Source organism: Triturus cristatus, chromosome 6, assembly GCF_964204655.1.
Source record: "Triturus cristatus chromosome 6, aTriCri1.1, whole genome shotgun sequence".
In the NCBI taxonomy this organism is placed as follows: Eukaryota; Metazoa; Chordata; class Amphibia; order Caudata; family Salamandridae; genus Triturus; species Triturus cristatus.
In genome coordinates, this window is record NC_140589.1 from 98,883,622 (window position 1) to 98,899,577 (window position 15,956).

Here is a 15,956-nt window from a genome sequence, read left to right on the forward strand (position 1 = left end):
TCGAACCCACGCCTCCAGGAGAGACTGCGGCCTTAACGCAGCACCTTAGACCACTCGGCCATCCTGACCCCATGCTGCATTTTCATCTAAAGGGTGAGAAAGATATTAGGAACCAAAAAATGCACAGAGCTTAGGCCAATAGTGGCTAGAGCAAGAAAAAAACTCACTGCACTCTTCCAAGAAGACAATCCTATAAGCCACTGCGAGGGAAATTATCATATTTCTCAAGAAAAAAATTAGAGTAAACAGAGGACTGTCAGAAGTGGGATTTGAACCCACGCCTCCAGAGGAGACTGCGACCTGAACGCAGCGCCTTAGACCACTCGGCCATCCTGACTTGCTTTCCCAGCATCTTCCAGAGGCCAGACAGCAATGCAGGTGAGGTACTGAAATGGAATGCCCTCAATTTATTTATCCTATTATATGCACTTCCAACAGATCTTTGAACAATCTGTACAGAGCAGGACCTATGGAGAACTCTTTAGAACTTTGAGGCGAACAAAGAGAAAGTGCTATTCACCAGCCACTTGAACGGCTCAAAGCTGCTTTGAAATTGAGACAATAGCCACCTCTTGGCTGGCTAAAGCAATTTCAACAAGGGATCTCAAAGTCACAACATAGGGTGGAGTATGCAAATTTAAGCAGCCCCTGATCAAAGCCCTGAGGAAATTGCTGTAAGTGTGCTGGAGTCCAGTTGTCTACCAGATGAATGGCATTCTTCCAAATTTGCTGGGCCCGTCTGGCCAGGGCATACAAGAGCATGACTCTTCCAGATGACCTCTTACATGGGTCCTATGCTCATTTGGTAAGGATTGCGCTTTGTCAGCAAGACGTTATAGAACCTAAATATATGAGAAACCCCATCTCTCTTGACAAGAGGAGAACGGAATAACGTGCCAAGTGAAGACCAACAGATGCAACTTCCATCAGATGTTAACCTGATAAAGGAGATTAAATCTCCAAAAGGCATGTCAGAAGTGGGATTCGAACCCACGCCTCCAAAGGAGACTGTGGCCTAAACACAGCGCCTTAGACCTCTCGGCCATCCTGACAATATATGCTTTTAAGAAATGAATAAAAGTTACTCAGAAACGTCTACCTCAATGCAAGCCTGAAATAATTTAAACCTTCAAACACAAGGTGCAACTTTATGCACAGGACAATAAACACAGAAGAACACATACGAAAGCACTTTATTTCACAGGTATACAGTTTTCATGCTTTTAGAACACCACATACCTCTCACCAGCTATTTAGGGTCCTGTATCCGACTCACAACATTTCCTTGCCTGCGACCTCACTCTCTACACAAACAACTACAGCACAGGAAGTAGGAAGGCAATAGGTGGGGCAGTTTATGCAAATTTATGCTGCCAATGTGCCTTGCAGATTCATGCAGGATTTCTAGATCCTTGCTGGATACAAGAGAGTAGGCCTTGTTCCAGATAAACTATCCCTAGCAGGGAAAGTCTGAGCACAGGCACTCTTTTGCTCTTTAGCCCCTGGCCTGGGACTCACCCTCACTTGCTGAGGCGTGAAATTCTGCATACCAACTTTGCACAAAAGGTATGTTTGTGGTTGTTTGGGAATGGGTGGGAGGTCAAGAGCAGGGAAAAGCAGGTCTCATTCACTACTAGACTCCTCTTCTATGCCTCCCTGCCATTCACTCACTCTGTCTTTGTTTCATTCTCTCCTTCCACAACACTCCTTCTCACTCACTCGCTCTATCACTTGTATTTTTGCCTTTGCTCTGCATTCTATAGTGGAAACATCTCTTGAATGAAGCATCTGAAAATGACGTGACATAAAATTTAAAACCTCCTTATTGGAAACCTAAAACATCACAAGACTTAATGTAACCCATTTCTTTCATAAAAAAGATTTTTAAAGTACCCCACAAAAGAAATATAAAACACCACGAGTGCTAGAAGAATATTACATTAACGTTAAAGATAGAATAGGGCAAATGCATTTGCAGTTGAAACTGAAGTTTGGTACTTATTCAGATATTATTTACATTGCCAATTTTTAGCTGAGATTCTAAAGGAACTGAGAGAGAAAATGGAATTAAAGTTTTGTCAGAAGTGGGATTTGAACCAACGCCTCCAGGAGAGACTGCGGCCTTAACGCAGCGCCTTAGACCACTCGGCCATGCTGACCCCATGCTGCTTTTTCATCTAAAGGGTGAGAAAGATATTAGGAACCAAAAAATGCACAGAGCTTAGGCCAATAGTGGCTAGAGCAAGAAAAAAACTCACTGCACTCTTCCAAGAAGACAATCCTATAAGCCACTGCGAGGGAAATGATCATATTTCTCAAGAAAATAATTAGAGTAAACACAGGACTGTCAGAAGTGGGATTTGAACCCACGCCTCCAGAGGAGACTGCGACCTGAACGCAGCGCCTTAGACCACTCGGCCATCCTGACTTGCTTTCCCAGCATCTTCCAGAGGCCAGACAGCCATGCAGGTGAGGTACTGAAAAGGAATGCCCTCAATTTATTTATCCTAGCATATGCACTTCCAACAGATCTTTGAACAATCTGTACAGAGCAGGACCTATGGAGAACTCTTTAGAACTTTGAGGCGAACAAAGAGAAAGTGCTATTCACCAGCCACTTGAACGGCTCAAAGCTGCTTTGAAATTGAGACAATAGCCACCTCTTGGCTGGCTAAAGCAATTTCAACAAGGGATCTCAAAGTCACAACATAGGGTGGAGTATGCTAATTTAAGCAGCCCCTGATCAAAGCCCTGAGGAAATTGCTGTAAGTGTGCTGGAGTCCAGTTGTCTACCAGATGCATGGCATTCTTCCAAATTTGCTGGGCCCGTCTGGCCAGGGCATACAAGAGCATGACTCTTCCAGATGACCTCTTACATGGGTCCTATGCTCATTTGGTAAGGATTGCGCTTTGTCAGCAAGACGTTATAGAACCTAAATATATGAGAAACCCCATCTCTCTTGACAAGAGGAGAACGGAATAACGTGCCAAGTGAAGACCAACAGATGCAACTTCCATCAGATGTTAACCTGATAAAGGAGATTAAATCTCCAAAAGGCATGTCAGAAGTGGGATTCGAACCCACGCCTCCAAAGGAGACTGTGGCCTAAACACAGCGCCTTAGACCTCTCGGCCATCCTGACAGTATAGGATTTTAAGAAATGAATAAAAGTTACTCAGAAACGTCTACCTCCATGCAAGCCTGAAATAATTTAAACCTTCAAACACAAGGTGCAACTTTATGCACAGGACAATAAACACAGAAGAACACATACGAAAGCACTTTATTTCACAGGTATACAGTTTTCATGCTTTTAGAACACCACATACCTCTCACCAGCTATTTAGGGTCCTGTATCCGACTCACAACATTTCCTTCCCTGCGACCTCTCTCTCTACACAAACAACTACAGCACAGGAAGTAGGAAGGCAATAGGTGGGGCAGTTTATGCAAATTTATGCTGCCAATGTGCCTTGCAGATTCATGCAGGATTTCTAGATCCTTGCTGGATACAAGAGAGTAGGCCTTGTTCCAGATAAACTATCCCTAGCAGGGAAAGTCTGAGCACAGGCACTCTTTTGCTCTTTAGCCCCTGGCCTGGGACTCACCCTCACTTGCTGAGGCATGAAATTCTGCATACCAACTTTGCACAGAAGGTATGTTTGTGGTTGTTTGGGGATGGGTGGGAGGTCAAGAGCAGGGAAAAGCAGGTCTCCTTCACTACTAGACTCCTCTTCTATGCCTCCCTGCCGTTCACTCACTCTGTCTTTGTTTCATTCTCTCCTTCCACAACACTCATTCTCACTCACTCGCTCTATCACTTGTATTTTTGCCCTTGCTCTGCATTCTATAGTGGAAACATCTCTTGAATGAAGCATCTGAAAATGATGTGACATAAAATTTAAAACCTCCTTATTGGAAACCTAAAACATCACAATACTTAATGTAACCCATTTCTTTCATAAAAAAGATTTTTAAAGTACCCCACAAAAGAAATATAAAACACCACGAGTGCTAGAAGAATATTACATTAACGTTAAAGATAGAATAGGGCAAATGCATTTGCAGTTGAAACTGAAGTTTGGTACTTATTCAGATATTATTTACATTGCCAATTTTTAGCTGAGATTCTAAAGGAACTGAGAGAGAAAATGGAATTCAAGTTTTGTCAGAAGTGGGATTCGAACCCACGCCTCCAGGAGAGACTGCGGCCTTAACGCAGCGCCTTAGACCACTCGGCCATCCTGACCCCATGCTGCTTTTTCATCTAAAGGGTGAGAAAGATATTAGGAACCAAAAAATGCACAGAGCTGAGGCCAATAGTGGCTAGAGCAAGAAAAAAACTCACTGCACTCTTCCAAGAAGACAATCCTATAAGCCACTGCGAGGGAAATGATCATATTTCTCAAGAAAATAATTAGAGTAAACACAGGACTGTCAGAAGTGGGATTTGAACCCACGCCTCCAGAAGAGACTGCGACCTGAACGCAGCGCCTTAGACCACTCGGCCATCCTGACTTGCTTTCCCAGCATCTTCCAGAGGCCAGACAGCCATGCAGGTGAGGTACTGAAAAGGAATGCCCTCAATTTATTTATCCTCTTATATGCACTTCCAACAGATCTTTGAACAATCTGTACAGAGCAGGACCTATGGAGAACTCTTTAGAACTTTGAGGCGAACAAAGAGAAAGTGCTATTCACCAGCCACTTGAACGGCTCAAAGCTGCTTTGCAATTGAGACAATAGCCACCTCTTGGCTGGCTAAAGCAATTTCAACAAGGGATCTCAAAGTCACAACATAGGGTGGAGTATGCAAATTTAAGCAGCCCCTGATCAAAGCCCTAAGGAAATTGCTGTAAGTGTGCTGGAGTCCAGTTGTCTACCAGATGCATGGCATTCTTCCAAATTTGCAGGGCCCGTCTGGCCAGTGCATACAAGAGCATGACTATTCCAGATGACCTCTTACATGGGTCCTATGCTCATTTGGTAAGGATTGCGCTTTGTCAGCAAGACGTTATAGAACCTAAATATATGAGAAACCCCATCTCTCTTGACAAGAGGAGAACGGAATAACGTGCGAAGTGAAGACCAACAGATGCAACTTCCATCAGATGTTAACCTGATAAAGGAGATTAAATCTCCAAAAGGCATGTCAGAAGTGGGATTCGAACCCACTCCTCCAAAGGAGACTGTGGCCTAAACACCGCGCCTTAGACCTCTCGGCCATCCTGACAGTATAGGCTTTTAAGAAATGAATAAAAGTTACTCAGAAACGTCTACCTCCATGCAAGCCTGGAATAATTTAAACCTTCAAACACAAGGTGCAACTTTATGCACAGGACAATAAACACAGAAGAACACATACGAAAGCACTTTATTTCACAGGTATACAGTTTTCATGCTTTTAGAACACCACATACCTCTCACCAGCTATTTAGGGTCCTGTATCCGACTCACAACATTTCCTTGCCTGCGACCTCTCTCTCTACACAAACAACTACAGCACAGGAAGTAGGAAGGCAATAGGTGGGGCAGTTTAATCAAATTTATGCTGCCAATGTGCCTTGCAGATTCATGCAGGATTTCTAGATCCTTGCTGGATACAAGAGAGTAGGCCTTGTTCCAGATAAACTATCCCTAGCAGGGAAAGTCTGAGCACAGGCACTCTTTTGCTCTTTAGCCCCTGGCCTGGGACTCACCCTCACTTGCTGAGGCGTGAAATTCTGCATACCAACTTTGCACAGAAGGTATGTTTGTGGTTGTTTGGGGATGGGTGGGAGGTCAAGAGCAGGGAAAAGCAGGTCTCCTTCACTACTAGACTCCTCTTCTATGCCTCCCTGCCGTTCACTCACTCTGTCTTTGTTTCATTCTCTCCTTCCACAACACTCCTTCTCACTCACTCGCTCTATCACTTGTATTTTTGCCCTTGCTCTGCATTCTATAGTGGAAACATCTCTTGAATGAAGCATCTGAAAATGACGTGACATAAAATTTAAAACCTCCTTATTGGAAACCTAAAACATCACAAGACTTAATGTAACCCATTTCTTTCATAAAAAAGATTTTTAAAGTACCCCACAAAAGAAATATAAAACACCACGAGTGCTAGAAGAATATTACATTAACGTTAAAGATAGAATAGGGCAAATGCATTTGCAGTTGAAACTGAAGTTTGGTACTTATTCAGATATTATTTACATTGCCAATTTTTAGCTGAGATTCTAAAGGAACTGAGAGAGAAAATGGAATTCAAGTTTTGTCAGAAGTGGGATTTGAACCAACGGCTCCAGGAGAGACTGCGGCCTTAACGCAGCGCCTTAGACCACTCGGCCATCCTGACCCCATGCTGCTTTTTCACCTAAAGGGTGAGAAAGATATTAGGAACCAAAAAATGCACAGAGCTTAGGCCAATAGTGGCTAGAGCAAGAAAAAAACTCACTGCACTCTTCCAAGAAGACAATCCTATAAGCCACTGCGAGGGAAATGATCATATTTCTCAAGAAAATAATTAGAGTAAACACAGGACTGTCAGAAGTGGGATTTGAAACCACGCCTCCAGAGGAGACTGCGACCTGAACGCAGCGCCTTAGACCACTCAGCCATCCTGACTTGCTTTCCCAGCATCTTCCAGAGGCCAGACAGCCATGCAGGTGAGGTACTGAAAAGGAATGCCCTCAATTTATTTATCCTAGCATATGCACTTCCAACAGATCTTTGAACAATCTGTACAGAGCAGGACCTATGGAGAACTCTTTAGAACTTTGAGGCGAACAAAGAGAAAGTGCTATTCACCAGCCACTTGAACGGCTCAAAGCTGCTTTGAAATTGAGACAATAGCCACCTCTTGGCTGGCTAAAGCAATTTCAACAAGGGATCTCAAAGTCACAACATAGGGTGGAGTATGCAAATTTAAGCAGCCCCTGATCAAAGCCCTAAGGAAATTGCTGTAAGTGTGCTGGAGTCCAGTTGTCTACCAGATGCATGGCATTCTTCCAAATTTGCAGGGCCCGTCTGGCCAGGGCATACAAGAGCATGACTCTTCCAGATGACCTCTTACATGGGTCCTATGCTCATTTGGTAAGGATTGCGCTTTGTCAGCAAGACGTTATAGAACCTAAATATATGAGAAACCCCATCTCTCTTGACAAGAGGAGAACGGAATAACGTGCCAGGTGAAGACCAACAGATGCAACTTCCATCAGATGTTAACCTGATAAAGGAGATTAAATCTCCAAAAGGCATGTCAGAAGTGGGATTCGAACCCACGCCTCCAAAGGAGACTGTGGCCTAAACACAGCACCTTAGACCTCTCGGCCATCCTGACAGTATAGGCTTTTAAGAAATGAATAAAAGTTACTCAGAAACGTCTACCTCCATGCAAGCCTGAAATAATTTAAACCTTCAAACACAAGGTGCAACTTTATGCACAGGACAATAAACACAGAAGAACACATACGAAAGCACTTTATTTCACAGGTATACAGTTTTCATGCTTTTAGAACACCACATACCTCTCACCAGCTATTTAGGGTCCTGTATCCGACTCACAACATTTCCTTGCCTGCGACCTCTCTCTCTACACAAACAACTACAGCACAGGAAGTAGGAAGGCAATAGGTGGGGCAGTTTATGCAAATTTATGCTGCCAATGTGCCTTGCAGATTCATGCAGGATTTCTAGATCCTTGCTGGATACAAGAGAGTAGGCCTTGTTCCATATAAACTATCCCTAGCAGGGAAAGTCTGAGCACAGGCACTCTTTTGCTCTTTAGCCCCTGGCCTGGGACTCACCCTCACTTGCTGAGGCATGAAATTCTGCATACCAACTTTGCACAGAAGGTATGTTTGTGGTTGTTTGGGGATGGGTGGGAGGTCAAGAGCAGGGAAAAGCAGGTCTCCTTCACTACTAGACTCCTCTTCTATGCCTCCCTGCCGTTCACTCACTCTGTCTTTGTTTCATTCTCTCCTTCCACAACACTCCTTCTCACTCACTCGCTCTATCACTTGTATTTTTGCCCTTGCTCTGCATTCTATAGTGGAAACATCTCTTGAATGAAGCATCTGAAAATGATGTGACATAAAATTTAAAACCTCCTTATTGGAAACCTAAAACATCACAAGACTTAATGTAACCCATTTCTTTCATAAAAAAGATTTTTAAAGTACCCCACAAAACAAATATAAAACACCATGAGTGCTAGAAGAATATTACATTAACGTTAAAGATAGAATAGGGCAAATGCATTTGCAGTTGAAACTGAAGTTTGGTACTTATTCAGATATTATTTACATTGCCAATTTTTAGCTTAGATTCTAAAGGAACTGAGAGAGAAAATGGAATTCAAGTTTTGTTAGAAGTGGGATTTGAACCCACGCCTCCAGGAGAGACTGCGGCCTTAACGCAGCGCCTTAGACCACTCGGCCATCCTGACCCCATGCTGCATTTTCATCTAAAGGGTGAGAAAGATATTAGGAACCAAAAAATGCACAGAGCTTAGGCCAATAGTGGCTAGAGCAAGAAAAAAACTCACTGCACTCTTCCAAGAAGACAATCCTATAAGCCACTGCGAGGGAAATGATCATATTTCTCAAGAAAAAAATTAGAGTAAACAGAGGACTGTCAGAAGTGGGATTTGAACCCACGCCTCCAGAGGAGACTGCGACCTGAACGCAGCGCCTTAGACCACTCGGCCATCCTGACTTGCTTTCCCAGCATCTTCCAGAGGCCAGACAGCCATGCAGGTGAGGTACTGAAAAGGAATGCCCTCAATTTATTTATCCTATTATATGCACTTCCAACAGATCTTTGAACAATCTGTACAGAGCAGGACCTATGGAGAACTCTTTAGAACTTTGAGGCGAACAAAGAGAAAGTGCTATTCACCAGCCACTTGAACGGCTCAAAGCTGCTTTGAAATTGAGACAATAGCCACCTCTTGGCTGGCTAAAGCAATTTCAACAAGGGATCTCAAATCACAACATAGGGTGGAGTATGCAAATTTAAGCAGCCCCTGATCAAAGCCCTAAGGAAATTGCTGTAAGTGTGCTGGAGTCCAGTTGTCTACCAGATGCATGGCATTCTTCCAAATTTGCAGGGCCCGTCTGGCCAGGGCATACAAGAGCATGACTCTTCCAGATGACCTCTTACATGGGTCCTATGCTCATTTGGTAAGGATTGCGCTTTGTCAGCAAGACGTTATAGAACCTAAATATATGAGAAACCCCATCTCTCTTGACAAGAGGAGAACGGAATAACGTGCCAGGTGAAGACCAACAGATGCAACTTCCATCAGATGTTAACCTGATAAAGGAGATTAAATCTCCAAAAGGCATGTCAGAAGTGGGATTCGAACCCACGCCTCCAAAGGAGACTGTGGCCTAAACACAGCACCTTAGACCTCTCGGCCACCCTGACAGTATAGGCTTTTAAGAAATGAATAAAAGTTACTCAGAAACGTCTACCTCCATGCAAGCCTGAAATAATTTAAACCTTCAAACACAAGGTGCAACTTTATGCACAGGACAATAAACACAGAAGAACACATACGAAAGCACTTTATTTCACAGGTATACAGTTTTCATGCTTTTAGAACACCACATACCTCTCACCAGCTATTTAGGGTCCTGTATCCGACTCACAACATTTCCTTGCCTGCGACCTCTCTCTCTACACAAACAACTACAGCACAGGAAGTAGGAAGGCAATAGGTGGGGCAGTTTATGCAAATTTATGCTGCCAATGTGCCTTGCAGATACATGCAGGATTTCTAGATCCTTGCTGGATACAAGAGAGTAGGCCTTGTTCCAGATAAACTATCCCTAGCAGGGAAAGTCTGAGCACAGGCACTCTTTTGCTCTTTAGCCCCTGGCCTGGGACTCACCCTCACTTGCTGAGGCATGAAATTCTGCATACCAACTTTGCACAGAAGGTATGTTTGTGGTTGTTTGGGGATGGGTGGGAGGTCAAGAGCAGGGAAAAGCAGGTCTCCTTCACTACTAGACTCCTCTTCTATGCCTCCCTGCCGTTCACTCACTCTGTCTTTGTTTCATTCTCTCCTTCCACAACACTCATTCTCACTCACTCGCTCTATCACTTGTATTTTTGCCCTTGCTCTGCATTCTATAGTGGAAACATCTCTTGAATGAAGCATCTGAAAATGATGTGACATAAAATTTAAAACCTCCTTATTGGAAACCTAAAACATCACAATACTTAATGTAACCCATTTCTTTCATAAAAAAGATTTTTAAAGTACCCCACAAAACAAATATAAAACACCACGAGTGCTAGAAGAATATTACATTAACGTTAAAGATAGAATAGGGCAAATGCATTTGCAGTTGAAACTGAAGTTTGGTACTTATTCAGATATTATTTACATTGCCAATTTTTAGCTGAGATTCTAAAGGAACTGAGAGAGAAAATGGAATTCAAGTTTTGTCAGAAGTGGGATTCGAACCCACGCCTCCAGGAGAGACTGCGACCTTAATGCAGCGCCTTAGAACACTCGGCCATTCTGACCCCATGCTGCTTTTTCATCTAAAGGGTGAGAAAGATATTAGGAACCAAAAAATGCACAGAGCTGAGGCCAATAGTGGCTAGAGCAAGAAAAAAACTCACTGCACTCTTCCAAGAAGACAATCCTATCAGCCACTGCGAGGGAAATGATCATATTTCTCAAGAAAATAATTAGAGTAAACACTGGACTGTCAGAAGTGGGATTTGAACCCACGCCTCCAGAAGAGACTGCGACCTGAACGCAGCGCCTTAGACCACTCGGCCATCCTGACTTGCTTTCCCAGCATCTTCCAGAGGCCAGACAGCCATGCAGGTGAGGTACTGAAAAGGAATGCCCTCAATTTATTTATCCTATTATATGCACTTCCAACAGATCTTTGAACAATCTGTACAGAGCAGGACCTATGGAGAACTCTTTAGAACTTTGAGGCGAACAAAGAGAAAGTGCTATTCACCAGCCACTTGAACGGCTCAAAGCTGCTTTGAAATTGAGACAATAGCCACCTCTTGGCTGGCTAAAGCAATTTCAACAAGGGATCTCAAAGTCACAACATAGGGTGGAGTATGCAAATTTAAGCAGCCCCTGATCAAAGCCCTAAGGAAATTGCTGTAAGTGTGCTGGAGTCCAGTTGTCTACCAGATGCATGGCATTCTTCCAAATTTGCAGGGCCCGTCTGGCCAGTGCATACAAGAGCATGACTATTCCAGATGACCTCTTACATGGGTCCTATGCTCATTTGGTAAGGATTGCGCTTTGTCAGCAAGACGTTATAGAACCTAAATATATGAGAAACCCCATCTCTCTTGACAAGAGGAGAACGGAATAACGTGCGAAGTGAAGACCAACAGATGCAACTTCCATCAGATGTTAACCTGATAAAGGAGATTAAATCTCCAAAAGGCATGTCAGAAGTGGGATTCGAACCCACTCCTCCAAAGGAGACTGTGGCCTAAACACAGCGCCTTAGACCTCTCGGCCATCCTGACAGTATAGGATTTTAAGAAATGAATAAAAGTTACTCAGAAACGTCTACCTCCATGCAAGCCTGAAATAATTTAAACCTTCAAACACAAGGTGCAACTTTATGCACAGGACAATAAACACAGAAGAACACATACGAAAGCACTTTATTTCACAGGTATACAGTTTTCATGCTTTTAGAACACCACATACCTCTCACCAGCTATTTAGGGTCCTGTATCCGACTCACAACATTTCCTTGCCCGCGACCTCTCTCTCTACACAAACAACTACAGCACAGGAAGTAGGAAGGCAATAGGTGGGGCAGTTTAATCAAATTTATGCTGCCAATGTGCCTTGCAGATTCATGCAGGATTTCTAGATCCTTGCTGGATACAAGAGAGTAGGCCTTGTTCCAGATAAACTATCCCTAGCAGGGAAAGTCTGAGCACAGGCACTCTTTTGCTCTTTAGCCCCTGGCCTGGGATTCACCCTCACTTGCTGAGGCGTGAAATTCTGCATACCAACTTTGCACAGAAGGTATGTTTGTGGTTGTTTGGGGATGGGTGGGAGGTCAAGAGCAGGGAAAAGCAGGTCTCCTTCACTACTAGACTCCTCTACTATGCCTCCCTGCCGTTCACTCACTCTGTCTTTGTTTCATTCTCTCCTTCCACAACACTCCTTCTCACTCACTCGCTCTATCACTTGTATTTTTGCCCTTGCTCTGCATTCTATAGTGGAAACATCTCTTGAATGAAGCATCTGAAAATGATGTGACATAAAATTTAAAACCTCCTTATTGGAAACCTAAAACATCACAAGACTTAATGTAACCCATTTCTTTCATAAAAAAGATTTTTAAAGTACCCCACAAAACAAATATAAAACACCATGAGTGCTAGAAGAATATTACATTAACGTTAAAGATAGAATAGGGCAAATGCATTTGCAGTTGAAACTGAAGTTTGGTACTTATTCAGATATTATTTACATTGCCAATTTTTAGCTTAGATTCTAAAGGAACTGAGAGAGAAAATGGAATTCAAGTTTTGTCAGAAGTGGGATTCGAACCCACGCCTCCAGGAGAGACTGCGGCCTTATCGCAGCGCCTTAGACCACTCGGCCATCCTGACCCCATGCTGCATTTTCATCTAAAGGGTGAGAAAGATATTAGGAACCAAAAAATGCACAGAGCTTAGGCCAATAGTGGCTAGAGCAAGAAAAAAACTCACTGCACTCTTCCAAGAAGACAATCCTATAAGCCACTGCGAGGGAAATTATCATATTTCTCAAGAAAAAAATTAGAGTAAACAGAGGACTGTCAGAAGTGGGATTTGAACCCACGCCTCCAGAGGAGACTGCGACCTGAACGCAGCGCCTTAGACCACTCGGCCATCCTGACTTGCTTTCCCAGCATCTTCCAGAGGCCAGACAGCCATGCAGGTGAGGTACTGAAAAGGAATGCCCTCAATTTATTTATCCTATTATATGCACTTCCAACAGATCTTTGAACAATCTGTACAGAGCAGGACCTATGGAGAACTCTTTAGAACTTTGAGGCGAACAAAGAGAAAGTGCTATTCACCAGCCACTTGAACGGCTCAAAGCTGCTTTGAAATTGAGACAATAGCCACCTCTTGGCTGGCTAAAGCAATTTCAACAAGGGATCTCAAAGTCACAACATAGGGTGGAGTATGCAAATTTAAGCAGCCCCTGATCAAAGCCCTAAGGAAATTGCTGTAAGTGTGCTGGAGTCCAGTTGTCTACCAGATGCATGGCATTCTTCCAAATTTGCGGGGCCCGTCTGGCCAGGGCATACAAGAGCATGACTCTTCCAGATGACCTCTTACATGGGTCCTATGCTCATTTGGTAAGGATTGCGCTTTGTCAGCAAGACGTTATAGAACCTAAATATATGAGAAACCCCATCTCTCTTGACAAGAGGAGAACGGAATAACGTGCCAGGTGAAGACCAACAGATGCAACTTCCATCAGATGTTAACCTGATAAAGGAGATTAAATCTCCAAAAGGCATGTCAGAAGTGGGATTCGAACCCACGCCTCCAAAGGAGACTGTGGCCTAAACACAGCACCTTAGACCTCTCGGCCACCCTGACAGTATAGGCTTTTAAGAAATGAATAAAAGTTACTCAGAAACGTCTACCTCCATGCAAGCCTGAAATAATTTAAACCTTCAAACACAAGGTGCAACTTTATGCACAGGACAATAAACACAGAAGAACACATACGAAAGCACTTTATTTCACAGGTATACAGTTTTCATGCTTTTAGAACACCACATACCTCTCACCAGCTATTTAGGGTCCTGTAGCCGACTCACAACATTTCCTTGCCTGCGACCTCTCTCTCTACACAAACAACTACAGCACAGGAAGTAGGAAGGCAATAGGTGGGGCAGTTTATGCAAATTTATGCTGCCAATGTGCCTTGCAGATACATGCAGGATTTCTAGATCCTTGCTGGATACAAGAGAGTAGGCCTTGTTCCAGATAAACTATCCCTAGCAGGGAAAGTCTGAGCACAGGCACTCTTTTGCTCTTTAGCCCCTGGCCTGGGACTCACCCTCACTTGCTGAGGCATGAAATTCTGCATACCAACTTTGCACAGAAGGTATGTTTGTGGTTGTTTGGGGATGGGTGGGAGGTCAAGAGCAGGGAAAAGCAGGTCTCCTTCACTACTAGACTCCTCTTCTATGCCTCCCTGCCGTTCACTCACTCTGTCTTTGTTTCATTCTCTCCTTCCACAACACTCCTTCTCACTCACTCGCTCTATCACTTGTATTTTTGCCCTTGCTCTCCATTCTATAGTGGAAACATCTCTTGAATGAAGCATCTGAAAATGATGTGACATAAAATTTAAAACCTCCTTATTGGAAACCTAAAACATCACAATACTTAATGTAACCCATTTCTTTCATAAAAAAGATTTTTAAAGTACCCCACAAAACAAATATAAAACACCACGAGTGCTAGAAGAATATTACATTAACGTTAAAGATAGAATAGGGCAAATGCATTTGCAGTTGAAACTGAAGTTTGGTACTTATTCAGATATTATTTACATTGCCAATTTTTAGCTGAGATTCTAAAGGAACTGAGAGAGAAAATGGATTTCAAGTTTTGTCAGAAGTGGGATTCGAACCCACGCCTCCAGGAGAGACTGCGACCTTAATGCAGCGCCTTAGAACACTCGGCCATTCTGACCCCATGCTGCTTTTTCATCTAAAGGGTGAGAAAGATATTAGGAACCAAAAAATGCACAGAGCTGAGGCCAATAGTGGCTAGAGCAAGAAAAAAACTCACTGCACTCTTCCAAGAAGACAATCCTATAAGCCACTGCGAGGGAAATGATCATATTTCTCAAGAAAATAATTAGAGTAAACACAGGACTGTCAGAAGTGGGATTTGAACCCACGCCTCCAGAAGAGACTGCGACCTGAACGCAGCGCCTTAGACCACTCGGCCATCCTGACTTGCTTTCCCAGCATCTTCCAGAGGCCAGACAGCCATGCAGGTGAGGTACTGAAAAGGAATGCCCTCAATTTATTTATCCTATTATATGCACTTCCAACAGATCTTTGAACAATCTGTACAGAGCAGGACCTATGGAGAACTCTTTAGAACTTTGAGGCGAACAAAGAGAAAGTGCTATTCACCAGCCACTTGAACGGCTCAAAGCTGCTTTGAAATTGAGACAATAGCCACCTCTTGGCTGGCTAAAGCAATTTCAACAAGGGATCTCAAAGTCACAACATAGGGTGGAGTATGCAAATTTAAGCAGCCCCTGATCAAAGCCCTAAGGAAATTGCTGTAAGTGTGCTGGAGTCCAGTTGTCTACCAGATGCATGGCATTCTTCCAAATTTGCAGGGCCCGTCTGGCCAGTGCATACAAGAGCATGACTATTCCAGATGACCTCTTACATGGGTCCTATGCTCATTTGGTAAGGATTGCGCTTTGTCAGCAAGACGTTATAGAACCTAAATATATGAGAAACCCCATCTCTCTTGACAAGAGGAGAACGGAATAACGTGCGAAGTGAAGACCAACAGATGCAACTTCCATCAGATGTTAACCTGATAAAGGAGATTAAATCTCCAAAAGGCATGTCAGAAGTGGGATTCGAACCCACTCCTCCAAAGGAGACTGTGGCCTAAACACAGCGCCTTAGACCTCTCGGCCATCCTGACAGTATAGGATTTTAAGAAATGAATAAAAGTTACTCAGAAACGTCTACCTCCATGCAAGCCTGAAATAATTTAAACCTTCAAACACAAGGTGCAACTTTATGCACAGGACAATAAACACAGAAGAACACATACGAAAGCACTTTATTTCACAGGTATACAGTTTTCATGCTTTTAGAACACCACATACCTCTCACCAGCTATTTAGGGTCCTGTATCCGACTCACAACATTTCCTTGCCCGCGACCTCTCTCTCTACACAAACAACTAC

The 15,956-nt window shown here is 43.5% G+C and overlaps 16 non-coding genes across 16 annotated transcripts; all 16 read right to left on the reverse strand.

Moving 5' to 3' along the window:
• Nucleotides 1-254: 254 nt before the first annotated feature.
• TRNAL-CAG (transfer RNA leucine (anticodon CAG)) lies at nucleotides 255-337 on the reverse strand. The gene has a single exon. It is a non-coding gene; the product is annotated as a tRNA-Leu (tRNA).
• Nucleotides 338-969: 632 nt separating this feature from the next.
• On the reverse strand, nucleotides 970-1,052 carry TRNAL-UAG (transfer RNA leucine (anticodon UAG)). Its single transcript has one exon. It is a non-coding gene; the product is annotated as a tRNA-Leu (tRNA).
• Nucleotides 1,053-2,345: 1,293 nt separating this feature from the next.
• Nucleotides 2,346-2,428, reverse strand: TRNAL-CAG (transfer RNA leucine (anticodon CAG)). Its single transcript has one exon. It is a non-coding gene; the product is annotated as a tRNA-Leu (tRNA).
• Nucleotides 2,429-3,060: 632 nt separating this feature from the next.
• On the reverse strand, nucleotides 3,061-3,143 carry TRNAL-UAG (transfer RNA leucine (anticodon UAG)). The gene has a single exon. It is a non-coding gene; the product is annotated as a tRNA-Leu (tRNA).
• Nucleotides 3,144-4,167: 1,024 nt separating this feature from the next.
• On the reverse strand, nucleotides 4,168-4,250 carry TRNAL-AAG (transfer RNA leucine (anticodon AAG)). The gene has a single exon. It is a non-coding gene; the product is annotated as a tRNA-Leu (tRNA).
• Nucleotides 4,251-4,436: 186 nt separating this feature from the next.
• On the reverse strand, nucleotides 4,437-4,519 carry TRNAL-CAG (transfer RNA leucine (anticodon CAG)). The gene has a single exon. It is a non-coding gene; the product is annotated as a tRNA-Leu (tRNA).
• A 2,723-nt stretch (nucleotides 4,520-7,242) lies between these two features.
• On the reverse strand, nucleotides 7,243-7,325 carry TRNAL-UAG (transfer RNA leucine (anticodon UAG)). Its single transcript has one exon. It is a non-coding gene; the product is annotated as a tRNA-Leu (tRNA).
• Nucleotides 7,326-8,618: 1,293 nt separating this feature from the next.
• On the reverse strand, nucleotides 8,619-8,701 carry TRNAL-CAG (transfer RNA leucine (anticodon CAG)). Its single transcript has one exon. It is a non-coding gene; the product is annotated as a tRNA-Leu (tRNA).
• Nucleotides 8,702-9,332: 631 nt separating this feature from the next.
• Nucleotides 9,333-9,415, reverse strand: TRNAL-UAG (transfer RNA leucine (anticodon UAG)). The gene has a single exon. It is a non-coding gene; the product is annotated as a tRNA-Leu (tRNA).
• A 1,293-nt stretch (nucleotides 9,416-10,708) lies between these two features.
• TRNAL-CAG (transfer RNA leucine (anticodon CAG)) lies at nucleotides 10,709-10,791 on the reverse strand. Its single transcript has one exon. It is a non-coding gene; the product is annotated as a tRNA-Leu (tRNA).
• A 632-nt stretch (nucleotides 10,792-11,423) lies between these two features.
• On the reverse strand, nucleotides 11,424-11,506 carry TRNAL-UAG (transfer RNA leucine (anticodon UAG)). Its single transcript has one exon. It is a non-coding gene; the product is annotated as a tRNA-Leu (tRNA).
• A 1,024-nt stretch (nucleotides 11,507-12,530) lies between these two features.
• TRNAL-AAG (transfer RNA leucine (anticodon AAG)) lies at nucleotides 12,531-12,613 on the reverse strand. The gene has a single exon. It is a non-coding gene; the product is annotated as a tRNA-Leu (tRNA).
• Nucleotides 12,614-12,799: 186 nt separating this feature from the next.
• Nucleotides 12,800-12,882, reverse strand: TRNAL-CAG (transfer RNA leucine (anticodon CAG)). The gene has a single exon. It is a non-coding gene; the product is annotated as a tRNA-Leu (tRNA).
• A 632-nt stretch (nucleotides 12,883-13,514) lies between these two features.
• Nucleotides 13,515-13,597, reverse strand: TRNAL-UAG (transfer RNA leucine (anticodon UAG)). Its single transcript has one exon. It is a non-coding gene; the product is annotated as a tRNA-Leu (tRNA).
• A 1,293-nt stretch (nucleotides 13,598-14,890) lies between these two features.
• On the reverse strand, nucleotides 14,891-14,973 carry TRNAL-CAG (transfer RNA leucine (anticodon CAG)). The gene has a single exon. It is a non-coding gene; the product is annotated as a tRNA-Leu (tRNA).
• Nucleotides 14,974-15,605: 632 nt separating this feature from the next.
• On the reverse strand, nucleotides 15,606-15,688 carry TRNAL-UAG (transfer RNA leucine (anticodon UAG)). Its single transcript has one exon. It is a non-coding gene; the product is annotated as a tRNA-Leu (tRNA).
• Between the last annotated feature and the right edge of the window lie 268 nt (nucleotides 15,689-15,956).